Genomic DNA, 15,800 nt, shown 5'->3' with positions numbered 1-15,800 from the left:
CGGTGTTAACGAGGTTGAAGATGACTGATCGTTCGCCGGAGAAACGTTAATCGTCGATCGCCAGGAGCTCGTTAGTGTTTGGATTTGAACGATAGCCTTCGTGTTTTGTTACGTACGTAAGGGTGTATTGGAAAATGACGAAAATATCCTCCCTGTACAAATTGGTGGTTTAATCTGGTGCATTGATCAAAAAATATCCAAGGGCTGAGATGTGCTCCTTGGATCTCAACCTTTTCCTTATTTTCTCCTGATTACAACTCTTAAATATTGATGATTATATTTCATATTAAGGTATATAGTTAAAAACAAGTTACCGGCCGTAGGTTGGGTTGGGTTATGTTATTTAACACAATGTACATTTGAATGGTTTATGAAACGAGTCCATGTAATGTAATTTGAGTTTTTGCTTGAAAATACGTGTGTATATAGAATATAATTTGGTAGATGAGTCATTCCAGTAAGTAATTTTAAATACTTGTATTTAGAAAAAAAATGATTTATTTAATGTTTCAGATGAAATTTTAATATATATATATATATATATATATATATATATATATATATATATATATATATATATATATATATATATATATATATATATATATATATATATATATATATATATATATGACCAATCCATAGCTAAGCACTAAATGGGGTACAAACCAGATAAGTGAATATAGGCCTCACATTTTAGAAATTCTAATTTTGTACTAGAAAAACACGGAGGGGTATTTTGGTCATTTTCATAATTTAATTTCCCTTGGATTTTTTTCAGTAGCAATAAAAGAAAAGAAAATAAAAGACTGCAGTAGGGTTCATACGTTCTTCAACTTTCATCTCCTTCATCTCCTTTAATTGATATCTTATCCAATCTCAGATCCTTGTAACACAATTTTGATTTCACGTTGTGGTGATGGGTAGTGTTGGTAGTGGTGGGTGGTGGGTGGTGGTGATGGTTGGTGATCGTGGTGGTTGGAGGTGGTGGTGGTTGGTGAAGGTGGTGGTGGTCGGTGGTGGTGGTTGGTTGTGGTGGTTGGTGGTTGTGGTGGTTAGTGGTGAGTGGTGGTGGTGGTGGTTGGTGGTGGTGGTAGTGGTTAGTGGTGGTGGTTGGTGGTGGTGGGTGGTGGTGGTGGATAGTGGTTAGTGGTGGGGGTGGTGGTTGGTGGTGGTGGTGGTGAGTGGTGGTGGGTGGTAGTGGGTGGTGGTGGTGGTGGTGGTGGGTGGTGGTGGTTGGTGGTGGTAGTGATAGTTGGTGGTGGTAGTGTGTGGTGGTGGTGGTGGTTGGTGGTGGTGGATAGTGGTTAGTGGTAGGTGTGGTGGTTGGTGGTGGGGGTGGTGGTTGGTGGTGTGTGGTGGTGGTGGTGAGTGGTGGTGGGTGGTGGTAGTGGGTGGTGGTGGGTGGTGGGTGGTGGGGGGTGGTGTGGTGAGTGGTGGTGGTTGGTCGTGGTTGGTGGTGGTTGGTGGTGGTGGTAGGTGGTGGATGGTGGTTAGTGGTGGGGGTGGTGGTAGGTGGTGGGTGATGGTGGTGGTGGTGGGTGGTGGTAGTTGGTGGTGGGTGGTGTTGGTGGTGGGTGGTGTTGGTAGTGGTGGGTGTTGGTGGTGGTGGTTGTGGTGGGTGGTTGTGATGGTGGGTGGTGGGTGGTTGTAATGGTGGGTGGTGGTGGTGGTTAGTGGGGGTGGTTGGTGGTGGTGTTGGGTGGTGGTGGTGGCGGTTGGTGGCGGAGGGTGGTGGTGACAGATGGTTGTGGAGGTTGGAGGTGGGGGGTGGTGGTGGTTGGTGGTGGTTGGTGGTGGTAGTGGGTGGTGGTGGTTGGTGGTGGTGGTTGGTGGTGGTGGTGGATGGCGGTGGTGGATGATGGTGGTTAGTGGTGGGGGGTGGTGGTGGCGGGGGTGGTGTTGGTGGTTGGTGGTAGTGGTGGTGTGGGGTGGGTGGTGGTGGTTGGTTATGGTGGTTGGTGGTGGTGGTGATTGGTGGTGGTGGGTGGTGGTGGCGGTTGGTGGTGGTGGCGGTTGGTGGCGTCGGGTGGTGGTGACGGGTGGTGGTGGGTGGATGTGGGTGGTGGTGGTTGGTGGTGGGTGGTTGTGGTGGGCGGTGGTTGTTGGTGGGTGGTGGTGGTGGTTGGTTGGTTGTCGTTGGTGATGGTGCTTAGTTGTGATGTTGGGTGGTTAGTTGTGGGTGATGTTGGGTGGTTGGTGGTGGTGGTGGGTGGTAGTTGAAATGTCCCGTTCTTATAGATTAAAAACGTTCCATATTAATTGATTTCGTTGCGAGGTTTTGACCTCTATATGAGACGTTTTTCAAAGACTGCATTCATTTTTAAAACAAACCATAACCTTTATTTCATAGATAAAGGTTTTAAAAAGCTTTACGTAGATTATCAAATAATGATAATCTAAAATATCCTGTTTACACACGACCATTACATAATGGTTTACAATACAAATATGTTACATCGAAATCAGTTTCTTGAATGCAGTTTTTACACAATATCATACAAACATGGACTCCAAATCTTGTCCTTATTTTAGTATGCAACAGCGGAAGCTCTTAATATTCACCTGAGAATAAACATGCTTTAAACGTCAACAAAAATGTTGGTGAGTTATAGGTTTAACCTATATATATCAAATCGTAACAATAGACCACAAGATTTCATATTTCAATACACATCCCATACATAGAGATAAAAATCATTCATATGGTGAACACCTGGTAACCGACAATAACAAGATGCATATATAAGAATATCCCCATCATTCCGGAACACCCTTCGGATATGATATAAATTTTGAAGTACTAAAGCATCCGGTACTTTGGATGGGGTTTGTTAGGCCCAATAGATCAATCTTTAGGATTCGCATCAATTAGGGTGTCTGTTCCCTAATTCTTAGATTACCAGACTTAATAAAAAGGGGCATATTCGATTTCGATAATTCAACCATAGAATGTAGTTTCACGTACTTGTGTCTATTTTGTAAATCATTTATAAAACCTGCATGTATTCTCATCCCAAAAATATTAGATTTTAAAAGTGGGACTATAACTCACTTTCACAGATTTTTACTTCGTCGGGAAGTAAGACTTGGCCACTGGTTGATTCACGAACCTATAACAATATATACATATATATCAAAGTATGTTCAAAATATATTTACAACACTTTTAATATATTTTGATGTTTTAAGTTTATTAAGTCAGCTGTCCTCGTTAGTAACCTACAACTAGTTGTCCACACTTAGATGTACAGAAATAAATCGATAAATATTATCTTGAATCAATCCACGACCCAGTGTATACGTATCTCAGTATTGATCACAACTCAAACTATATATATTTTGGAATCAACCTCAACCCTGTATAGCTAACTCCAACATTCACATATAGAGTGTCTATGGGTGTTCCGAAATATATATAGATGTGTCGACATGATAGGTCGAAACATTGTATACGTGTCTATGGTATCTCAAGATTACATAATATACAATACAAGTTGATTAAGTTATGGTTGGAATAGATTTGTTACTAATTTTCACGTAGCTAAAATGAGAAAAATTATCCAATCTTGTTTTACCCATAACTTCTTCATTTTAAATCCGTTTTGAGTGAATCAAATTGCTATGGTTTCATATTGAACTCTATTTTATGAATCTAAACAGAAAAAGTATAGGTTTATAGTCGGAAAAATAAGTTACAAGTCGTTTTTGTAAAGGTAGTCATTTCAGTCGAAAGAACGACGTCTAGATGACCGTTTTAGAAAACATACTTCCACTTTGAGTTTAACCATAATTTTTGGATATAGTTTCATGTTCATAATAAAAATCATTTTCTCAGAATAACAACTTTTAAATCAAAGTTTATCATAGTTTTTAATTAACTAACCCAAAACAGCCCGCGGTGTTACTACGACGGCGTAAATCCGGTTTTACGGTGTTTTTCGTGTTTCCAGGTTTTAAATCATTAAGTTAGCATATCATATAGATATAGAACATGTGTTTAGTTGATTTTAAAAGTCAAGTTAGAAGGATTAACTTTTGTTTGCGAACAAGTTTAGAATTAACTAAACTATGTTCTAGTGATTACAAGTTTAAACCTTCGAATAAGATAGCTTTATATGTATGAATCGAATGATGTTATGAACATCATTACTACCTTAAGTTCCTTGGATAAACCTACTGGAAAAGAGAAAAATGGATCTAGCTTCAATGGATCCTTGGATGGCTCGAAGTTCTTGAAGCAGAATCATGACACGAAAACAAGTTCAAGTAAGATCATCACTTGAAATAAGATTGTTATAGTTATAGAAATTGAACCAAAGTTTGAATATGATTATTACCTTGTATTAGAATGATAACCTACTGTAAGAAACAAAGATTTCTTGAGGTTGGATGATCACCTTACAAGATTGGAAGTGAGCTAGCAAACTTGAAAGTATTCTTGATTTTATGAAACTAGAACTTTTGGAATTTATGAAGAACACTTAGAACTTAAAGATAGAACTTGAGAGAGATCAATTAGATGAAGAAAATTGAAGAATGAAAGTGTTTGTAGGTGTTTTTGGTCGTTGGTGTATGGATTAGATATAAAGGATATGTAATTTTGTTTTCATGTAAATAAGTCATGAATGATTACTCATATTTTTGTAATTTTATGAGATATTTCATGCTAGTTGCCAAATGATGGTTCCCACATGTGTTAGGTGACTCACATGGGCTGCTAAGAGCTGATCATTGGAGTGTATATACCAATAGTACATACATCTAAAAGCTGTGTATTGTACGAGTACGAATACGGGTGCATACGAGTAGAATTGTTGATGAAACTGAACGAGGATGTAATTGTAAGCGTTTTTGTTAAGTAGAAGTATTTTGATAAGTGTATTGAAGTCTTCCAAAAGTGTATAAATACATATTAAAACACTACATGTATATACATTTTAACTGATTCGTTAAGTCATCGTTAGTCGTTACATGTAAGTGTTGTTTTGAAACCTTTAGGTTAACGATCTTGTTAAATGTTGTTAACCCAATGTTTATAATATCAAATGAGATTTTAAATTATTATATTATCATGATATTATCATGTATGAATATCTCTTAATATGATATATATATACATTAAACGTCTTTACAACGATAATCGTTACATATATGTCTCGTTTAAAAATCATTAAGTTAGTAGTCTTGTTTTTACATATGTAGTTCATTGTTAATATACTTAATGATATGTTTACTTATCATAGTATCATGTTAACTATATATATATCCATATATATGTCATCATATAGTTTTTACAAGTTTTAACGTTCGTGAATCACCGGTCAACTTGGGTGGTCAATTGTCTATATGAAACCTATTTCAATTAATCAAGTCTTAACAAGTTTGATTGCTTAACATGTTGGAAACATTTAATCATGTAAATATCAATCTCAATTAATATATATAAACATGGAAAAGTTCGGGTCACTACAGTACCTACCCGTTAAATAAATTTCGTCCCGAAATTTTAAGCTGTTGAAGGTGTTGACGAATCTTCTGGAAATAGATGCGGGTATTTCTTCTTCATCTGATCTTCACGCTCCCAGGTGAACTCGTGTCCTCTACGAGCATTCCATCGAACCTTAACAATTGGTATCTTGTTTTGCTTAAGTCTTTTAACCTCACGATCCATTATTTCGACGGGTTCTTCGAAGAATTGAAGTTTTTCGTTGATTTGGATTTCATCTAACGGAATAGTGAGATCTTCTTTAGCAAAACATTTCTTTAAATTCGAGACGTGGAAAGTGTTATGTACAGCCGCGAGTTGTTGAGGTAACTCTAGTCGGTAAGCTACTGGTCCGACACGATCAATAATCTTGAATGGTCCAATATACCTTGGATTTAATTTCCCTCGTTTACCAAATCGAACAACGCCTTTCCAAGGTGCAACTTTAAGCATGACCATCTCTCCAATTTCAAATTCTATATCTTTTCTTTTAATGTCAGCGTAGCTCTTTTGTCGACTTTGGGCGGTTTTCAACCGTTGTTGAATTTGGATGATCTTCTCGGTAGTTTCTTGTATAATCTCCAGACCCGTAATCTGTCTATCCCCCACTTCACTCCAACAAATCGGAGACCTGCACTTTCTACCATAAAGTGCTTCAAACGGCGCCATCTCAATGCTTGAATGGTAGCTGTTGTTGTAGGAAAATTCTGCTAACGGTAGATGTCGATCCCAACTGTTTCCGAAATCAATAACACATGCTCGTAGCATGTCTTCAAGCGTTTGTATCGTCCTTTCGCTCTGCCCATCAGTTTGTGGATGATAGGCAGTACTCATGTCTAGACGAGTTCCTAATGCTTGCTGTAATGTTTGCCAGAATCTTGAAATAAATCTACCATCCCTATCAGAGATAATAGAGATTGGTATTCCATGTCTGGAGACAACTTCCTTCAAATACAGTCATGCTAACTTCTCCATCTTGTCATCTTCTCTTATTGGCAGGAAGTGTGCTGATTTGGTGAGACGATCAACTATTACCCAAATAGTATCAAAACCACTTGCAGTCCTTGGCAATTTAGTGATGAAATCCATGGTAATGTTTTCCCATTTCCATTCTGGGATTTCGGGTTGTTGAAGTAGACCTGATGGTTTTTGATGCTCAGCTTTGACCTTAGAACACGTCAAACATTCTCCTACGTATTTAGCAACACCGGCTTTCATACCCGGCCACCAAAAATGTTTCTTGAGATCCTTGTACATCTTCCCCGTTCCAGGATGTATTGAGTATCTGGTTTTATGAGCTTCTCTAAGTACCATTTCTCTCATATCTCCAAATTTTGGTACCCAAATCCTTTCAGCCCTATACCGGGTTCCGTCTTCCCGAATATTAAGATGCTTCTCCGATCCTTTGGGTATTTCATCCTTTAAATTTCCCTCTTTTAAAACTCCTTGTTGCGCCTCCTTTATTTGAGTAGTAATGTTATTATGAATCATTATATTCATAGATTTTACTCGAATGGGTTCTCTGTCCTTCCTGCTCAAGGCATCGGCTACCACATTTGCCTTCCCCGGGTGGTAACGAATCTCAAAGTCGTAATCATTCAATAATTCAATCCACCTACGCTGCCTCATATTCAGTTGTTTCTGATTAAATATGTGTTGAAGACTTTTGTGGTCGGTATATATAATACTTTTGACCCCATATAAGTAGTGCCTCCAAGTCTTTAATGCAAAAACAACCGCGCCTAATTCCAAATCATGCGTCGTATAATTTTGTTCGTGAATCTTCAATTGTCTAGACGCATAAGCAATCACCTTCGTTCGTTGCATTAATACACAACCGAGACCTTGCTTTGATGCATCACAATAAATCACAAAATCATCATTCCCTTCAGGCAATGACAATATAGGTGCCGTAGTTAGCTTTTTCTTCAATAACTGAAACGCTTTCTCTTGTTCATCATTCCATTCAAATTTCTTCCCTTTATGCGTTAATGCAGTCAAGGGTTTTGCTATTCTGGAAAAGTCTTGGATGAACCTTCTGTAGTAACCAGCTAGTCCTAAAAACTGGCGTATGTGTTTCGGAGTTTTTGGGGTTTCCCACTTTTCAACAGTTTCTATCTTTGCCGGATCCACCTTAATACCTTCTTTGTTCACTATGTGACCGAGGAATTGAACTTCTTCCAACCAAAATGCACACTTTGAAAACTTAGCGTACAATTCTTCCTTCCTCAATACTTCTAACACCTTTCTCAAATGTTCACCGTGTTCTTGGTCATTCTTTGAGTAAATAAGTATGTCATCAATGAAAACAATGACAAACTTGTCAAGGTATGGTCCACACACTCGGTTCATAAGGTCCATGAACACAGCTGGTGCATTAGTTAAACCAAACGGCATGACCATAAACTCGTAATGACCGTAACGTGTTCTGAAAGCAGTCTTTGGAATATCATCTTCTTTCACCCGCATTTGATGATACCCGGAACGTAAGTCAATCTTTGAATAAACAGACGAGCCTTGTAGTTGATCAAATAAGTCGTCGATTCTCGGTAGTGGGTAGCGGTTCTTGATGGTAAGTTTGTTCAACTCTCGGTAGTCGATACACAACCTGAATGTACCATCTTTCTTCTTGACAAACAAAACAGGAGCTCCCCACGGTGATGTGCTTGGTCGAATGAAACCACGCTCTAAAAGTTCTTGTAATTGGCTTTGCAGTTCTTTCATCTCGCTGGGTGCTAGTCTGTAAGGAGCACGAGCTATTGGTGCAGCTCCTGGTACAAGATCTATTTGAAATTCAACGGATCGGTGTGGGGGTAATCCCGGTAATTCTTTCGGAAATACATCGGGAAATTCTTTTGCGATGGGAACATCATTGATGCTCTTTTCTTCAGTTTGTACTTTCTCGACGTGTGCTAGAACAGCATAGCAACCTTTTCTTATTAGTTTTTGTGCCTTCAAATTACTAATAAGATGTAGCTTCGTGTTGCCCTTTTCTCCGTACACCATTAAGGGTTTTCCTTTTTCTCGTATAATGCGAATTGCATTTTTGTAACAAACGATCTCCGCTTTCACTTCTTTCAACCAGTCCATACCGATTATCACATCAAAACTCCCTAACTCTACTGGTATCAAATCAATCTTAAATGTTTCGCTAACCAGTTTAATTTCTCGATTCCGACATATATTATCTGCTGAAATTAATTTACCATTTGCTAATTCGAGTAAAAATTTACTATCCAAAGGCGTCAATGGACAACTTAATTTAGCACAAAAATCTCTACTCATATAGCTTCTATCCTCACCCGAATCAAATAAAACGTAAGCAGATTTATTGTCAATAAGAAACGTACCCGTAACAAGCTCCGGGTCTTCCTGTGCCTCTACCGCATTAATATTGAAAACTCTTCCACGGCCTTGTCCATTAGTGTTCTCCTGGTTCGGGCAATTTCTAATAATGTGGCCTGGTTTTCCACATTTATAACAAACTACATTGGCATAACTTGCTCCGACACTACTTGCTCCGCCATTACTCGTTCCGACACCATTTGTTCCTTTCGTTCTATTAACCCCTGGTCCGTAGACCTCACACTTCGCCGCGCTATGACCATTTCTTTTACACTTGTTGCAAAATTTGGTGCAGAACCCCGAGTGATTCTTTTCACACCTTTGACATAGCTGCTTCTGATTGTTGTTGTTGTTGCGGTTATTATTGTTGTTGGGATGATTGTTGTAGTTGCTGTTGTTGTTGTTGTTGTTGTTGTTGTTGTTGGGCCGTTTGTTATAGTTGCGATTGATGTTGCGATTGTTGGGATAATTGTTGCGATTATTGTTGTAATTGCTGTTGTTGTTGTATTGGTGATTCTTATCACCGTTTTCCTCCCACTTTCTTTTGACTTGCTTCACATTGGCCTCTTCAGCAGTCTGTTCTTTAATTCTTTCTTCAATCTGGTTCACTAGTTTGTGAGCCATTCTACATGCCTGTTGTATGGAGGCGGGCTCGTGTGAACTTATATCTTCTTGGATTCTTTCCGGTAATCCTTTCACAAACGCGTCGATCTTCTCTTCCTCATCTTCGAATGCTCCCGGACACAATAGGCACAATTCTGTGAATCGTCTTTCGTACGTGGTAATATCAAATCCTTGGGTTCGTAACCCTCTAAGTTCTGTCTTGAGCTTATTGACCTCGGTTCTGGGACGGTACTTCTCGTTCATCAAGTGCTTGAATGCTGACCACGGTAGTGCGTACGCATCATCTTGTCCCACTTGCTCTAGATAGGTATTCCACCATGTTAACGCAGAACCTGTGAAGGTATGCGTAGCCTACTTCACTTTGTCCTCTTCAGTACACTTACTTATGGCAAACACCGATTCAACCTTCTCGGTCCACCGTTTCAATCCGATCGGTCCTTCGGTTCCATCAAATTCCAAAGGTTTGCAGGCAGTGAATTCTTTGTAGGTGCATCCTACACGATTTCCTGTACTGCTAGATCCAAGGTTATTGTTGGTATGTAGCGCAGCCTGTACTGCGGCTATGTTTGAAGCTAGAAAAGTACGGAATTCCTCTTCATTCATATTCACGGTGTGTCGAGTAGTCGGTGCCATTTCCTTCAAAATAGTTAAATGGAACAAGTTAATCATACAGAATATTAAGAGTAGTTAATAGTATTTCGTAGCATAATATGAACTCATTTATAAAAGCTTTTTCTTCATATTAGCGTTTTATAAGTTTAAATTCGGGTAGTACCTACCCGTTAAGTTCATACTTAGTAGCTAATATACAATTCAACTACTACAATTCTATATGAAAAACTGATTATAATAATATTTCGCGTTCAAACTTTTATACAATATTTTACAAACTTACAATACCTCTTATTTTACATAAAGCATGAAATATAGCACACAATAACTTTGATACAAGATAGTTGTGAAGATAATTCTAGCTAGTACACAAGTCGTTCAGCAAAGGCAATAAAGACACGTAATTCATACGTCCAGAAACAAGTCATGCATTCTGGTTTTACTAGGACGACTTCCCATCCTTGGTCTTGTGCAACATAACCGTTATGGCCGTTGATAAGACAACATGTTGTAACGTCGTCAAAGGGACGAGGGTTACGTAATGTCCAACAGTCCCGTAATAATCTAAAAACCTCATTTCTTACCCCAATTACCGACTCCGTCACTTGTGGAAACGTTTTGTTTAATAGTTGTAGCCCGATGTTCTTATTCTCACTTTGGTGAGAAGCGAACATTACTAATCCGTAAGCATAACATGCTTCTTTATGTTGCATGTTAGCCGCTTTTTCTAAATCACGAAGTCCAATATTCGGATATATTGAGTCAAAATAATTTCTTAACCCGTTGCGTAAAATAGCATTTGGGTTCCCCGCAATATATGCGTCAAAGTAAACACATCGTAACTTATGGGTTTCCCAATGTGATATCCCCCATCTTTCAAACGAAAGTCTCTTATAAACCAAGACATTCTTGGAACGTTCTTCGAATGTCTTACAAACTGATCTCGCCTTAAATAGTTGTGCCGAAGAATTCTGGCCGACTCTAGACAAGATTTCATCAATCATGTCTCCGGGTAGGTCTCTTAAAATATTGGGTTGTCTATCCATTTTGTGTTTTTAAACTGTAAAATAGACAAGAGTTAGATTCATAAAAAAATACTTATTAATACAAGCAATTTTTACATATATCATAAAGCATAAGAACACTATATTACATATATTACACCACACGAATACAACTATCTTATTCCGACTCGCTCGTTTCTTCTTCTTCGGTTTTGGTTCGTTTTGCCAAGTTTCTAGGGATATATGATGTTCCCCTAATACGAGCCGTCGTTGTCCACATTGGTTTAGAAAAACCTGGTGGTTTAGAGGTTCCCGGGTCATTGTTACAACTTAAGGACTTCGGGGGTTGACGATACATATAAAGTTCATCGGGGTTGGAATTAGATTTCTCTATTTTTATGCCCTTTCCCTTATTATTTTCTTTTGCCTTTTTAAATTCAGTTGGGGTAATTTCTATAACATCATCGGAATTCTCGTCGGAATCCGATTCATCGGAGAATTGGTAATCCTCCCAATATTTTGCTTCCTTGGCGGAAACACCATTGACCATAATTAACTTTGGTCGGTTGGTTGAGGATTTTCTTTTACTTAACCGTTTTATTATTTCCCCCACCGGTTCTATTTCTTCATCCGGTTCCGATTCTTCTTCCGGTTCCGATTCTTCTTCCGGTTCCGACTCTTCTTCCGGTTCCTCTTCGGGAACTTGTGAATCAGTCCACAAATCATTCCAATTTATATTTGACTCTTCATTATTATTAGGTGAGTCAATGGGACTTGTTCTAGAGGTAGACATCTATCACATAATATCAAACACGTTAAGAGATTAATATATCACATAATATTCATATGTTAAAAATATATAGTTTCCAACAAAAATGTTAAGCAATCATTTTTAAAGAAAACACGGTCGAAGTCCAGACTCACTAATGCATCCTAACAAACTCGATAAGACACACTAATGCAAATTTTCTGGTTCTCTAAGACCAACGCTCGGATACCAACTGAAATGTCCCGTTCTTATAGATTAAAAACGTTCCATATTAATTGATTTCGTTGCGAGGTTTTGACCTCTATATGAGACGTTTTTCAAAGACTGCATTCATTTTTAAAACAAACCATAACCTTTATTTCATAGATAAAGGTTTTAAAAAGCTTTACGTAGATTATCAAATAATGATAATCTAAAATATCCTGTTTACACACGACCATTACATAATGGTTTACAATACAAATATGTTACATCGAAATCAGTTTCTTGAATGCAGTTTTTACACAATATCATACAAACATGGACTCCAAATCTTGTCCTTATTTTAGTATGCAACAGCGGAAGCTCTTAATATTCACCTGAGAATAAACATGCTTTAAACGTCAACAAAAATGTTGGTGAGTTATAGGTTTAACCTATATATATCAAATCGTAACAATAGACCACAAGATTTCATATTTCAATACACATCCCATACATAGAGATAAAAATCATTCATATGGTGAACACCTGGTAACCGACAATAACAAGATGCATATATAAGAATATCCCCATCATTCCGGGACACCCTTCGGATATGATATAAATTTCGAAGTACTAAAGCATCCGGTACTTTGGATGGGGTTTGTTAGGCCCAATAGATCAATCTTTAGGATTCGCATCAATTAGGGTGTCTGTTCCCTAATTCTTAGATTACCAGACTTAATAAAAAGGGGCATATTCGATTTCGATAATTCAACCATAGAATGTAGTTTCACGTACTTGTGTCTATTTTGTAAATCATTTATAAAACCTGCATGTATTCTCATCCCAAAAATATTAGATTTTAAAAGTGGGACTATAACTCACTTTCACAGATTTTTACTTCGTCGGGAAGTAAGACTTGGCCACTGGTTGATTCACGAACCTATAACAATATATACATATATATCAAAGTATGTTCAAAATATATTTACAACACTTTTAATATATTTTGATGTTTTAAGTTTATTAAGTCAGCTGTCCTCGTTAGTAACCTACAACTAGTTGTCCACACTTAGATGTACAGAAATAAATCGATAAATATTATCTTGAATCAATCCACGACCCAGTGTATACGTATCTCAGTATTGATCACAACTCAAACTATATATATTTTGGAATCAACCTCAACCCTGTATAGCTAACTCCAACATTCACATATAGAGTGTCTATGGGTGTTCCGAAATATATATAGATGTGTCGACATGATAGGTCGAAACATTGTATACGTGTCTATGGTATCTCAAGATTACATAATATACAATACAAGTTGATTAAGTTATGGTTGGAATAGATTTGTTACTAATTTTCACGTAGCTAAAATGAGAAAAATTATCCAATCTTGTTTTACCCATAACTTCTTCATTTTAAATCCGTTTTGAGTGAATCAAATTGCTATGGTTTCATATTGAACTCTATTTTATGAATCTAAACAGAAAAAGTATAGGTTTATAGTCGGAAAAATAAGTTACAAGTCATTTTTGTAAAGGTAGTCATTTCAGTCGAAAGAACGACGTCTAGATGACCGTTTTAGAAAACATACTTCCACTTTGAGTTTAACCATAATTTTTGGATATAGTTTCATGTTCATAATAAAAATCATTTTCTCAGAATAACAACTTTTAAATCAAAGTTTATCATAGTTTTTAATTAACTAACCCAAAACAGCCCGCGGTGTTACTACGACGGCGTAAATCCGGTTTTACGGTGTTTTTCGTGTTTCCAGGTTTTAAATCATTAAGTTAGCATATCATATAGATATAGAACATGTGTTTAGTTGATTTTAAAAGTCAAGTTAGAAGGATTAACTTTTGTTTGCGAACAAGTTTAGAATTAACTAAACTATGTTCTAGTGATTACAAGTTTAAACCTTCGAATAAGATAGCTTTATATGTATGAATCGAATGATGTTATGAACATCATTACTACCTTAAGTTCCTTGGATAAACCTACTGGAAAAGAGAAAAATGGATCTAGCTTCAATGGATCCTTGGATGGCTCGAAGTTCTTGAAGCAGAATCATGACACGAAAACAAGTTCAAGTAAGATCATCACTTGAAATAAGATTGTTATAGTTATAGAAATTGAACCAAAGTTTGAATATGATTATTACCTTGTATTAGAATGATAACCTACTGTAAGAAACAAAGATTTCTTGAGGTTGGATGATCACCTTACAAGATTGGAAGTGAGCTAGCAAACTTGAAAGTATTCTTGATTTTATGAAACTAGAACTTTTGGAATTTATGAAGAACACTTAGAACTTAAAGATAGAACTTGAGAGAGATCAATTAGATGAAGAAAATTGAAGAATGAAAGTGTTTGTAGGTGTTTTTGGTCGTTGGTGTATGGATTAGATATAAAGGATATGTAATTTTGTTTTCATGTAAATAAGTCATGAATGATTACTCATATTTTTGTAATTTTATGAGATATTTCATGCTAGTTGCCAAATGATGGTTCCCACATGTGTTAGGTGACTCACATGGGCTGCTAAGAGCTGATCATTGGAGTGTATATACCAATAGTACATACATCTAAAAGCTGTGTATTGTACGAGTACGAATACGGGTGCATACGAGTAGAATTGTTGATGAAACTGAACGAGGATGTAATTGTAAGCGTTTTTGTTAAGTAGAAGTATTTTGATAAGTGTATTAAAGTCTTCCAAAAGTGTATAAATACATATTAAAACACTACATGTATATACATTTTAACTGATTCGTTAAGTCATCGTTAGTCGTTACATGTAAGTGTTGTTTTGAAACCTTTAGGTTAACGATCTTGTTAAATGTTGTTAACCCAATGTTTATAATATCAAATGAGATTTTAAATTATTATATTATCATGATATTATCATGTATGAATATCTCTTAATATGATATATATACATTAAACGTCTTTACAACGATAATCGTTACATATATGTCTCGTTTAAAAATCATTAAGTTAGTAGTCTTGTTTTTACATATGTAGTTCATTGTTAATATACTTAATGATATGTTTACTTATCATAGTATCATGTTAACTATATATATATCCATATATATGTCATCATATAGTTTTTACAAGTTTTAACGTTCGTGAATCACCGGTCAACTTGGGTGGTCAATTGTCTATATGAAACCTATTTCAATTAATCAAGTCTTAACAAGTTTGATTGCTTAACATGTTGGAAACATTTAATCATGTAAATATCAATCTCAATTAATATATATAAACATGGAAAAGTTCGGGTCACTACAGTAGTGGTGGGTGGTAGTGGTGGTTGTTGATGGTGGTGGGTGGTGGTGGTGGTGAATGTGGTTCATAATATGTTAACTTTTGTATAATTAATTTTTATTAATTATAATTATTAAAATTACTTTTTTCTCTTCGATGCATTTTAAGTTAAAATGAAGTTTTATGATATTTCGTGGTACACATTTATTTATCCGGTTTGTACTCGTTTTTAGCTTAGCCACAGATCGTGCCTATATATATATATATATATATATATATATATATATATATATATATATATATATATATATAGTGGATCAATCCAGGGATAAGCACTAAATGAGGTACAAACTGGATAAGTAAATATGGGCCTCACATTTTAAAAATTCCAATTTTATACTAAAAAACACGGAGGGGCATTTTGGTCATTTTCATAATTTAATTTCCTGTGACTTTTTTCAGCAGCAATAAAAAATACACCCAATCCCAAAAATTC

This window comes from Rutidosis leptorrhynchoides, chromosome 10 (assembly GCF_046630445.1).
Source record: "Rutidosis leptorrhynchoides isolate AG116_Rl617_1_P2 chromosome 10, CSIRO_AGI_Rlap_v1, whole genome shotgun sequence".
NCBI lineage: Eukaryota > Viridiplantae > Streptophyta > Magnoliopsida > Asterales > Asteraceae > Rutidosis > Rutidosis leptorrhynchoides.
Note: the sequence above shows the minus strand (reverse complement) of the source record.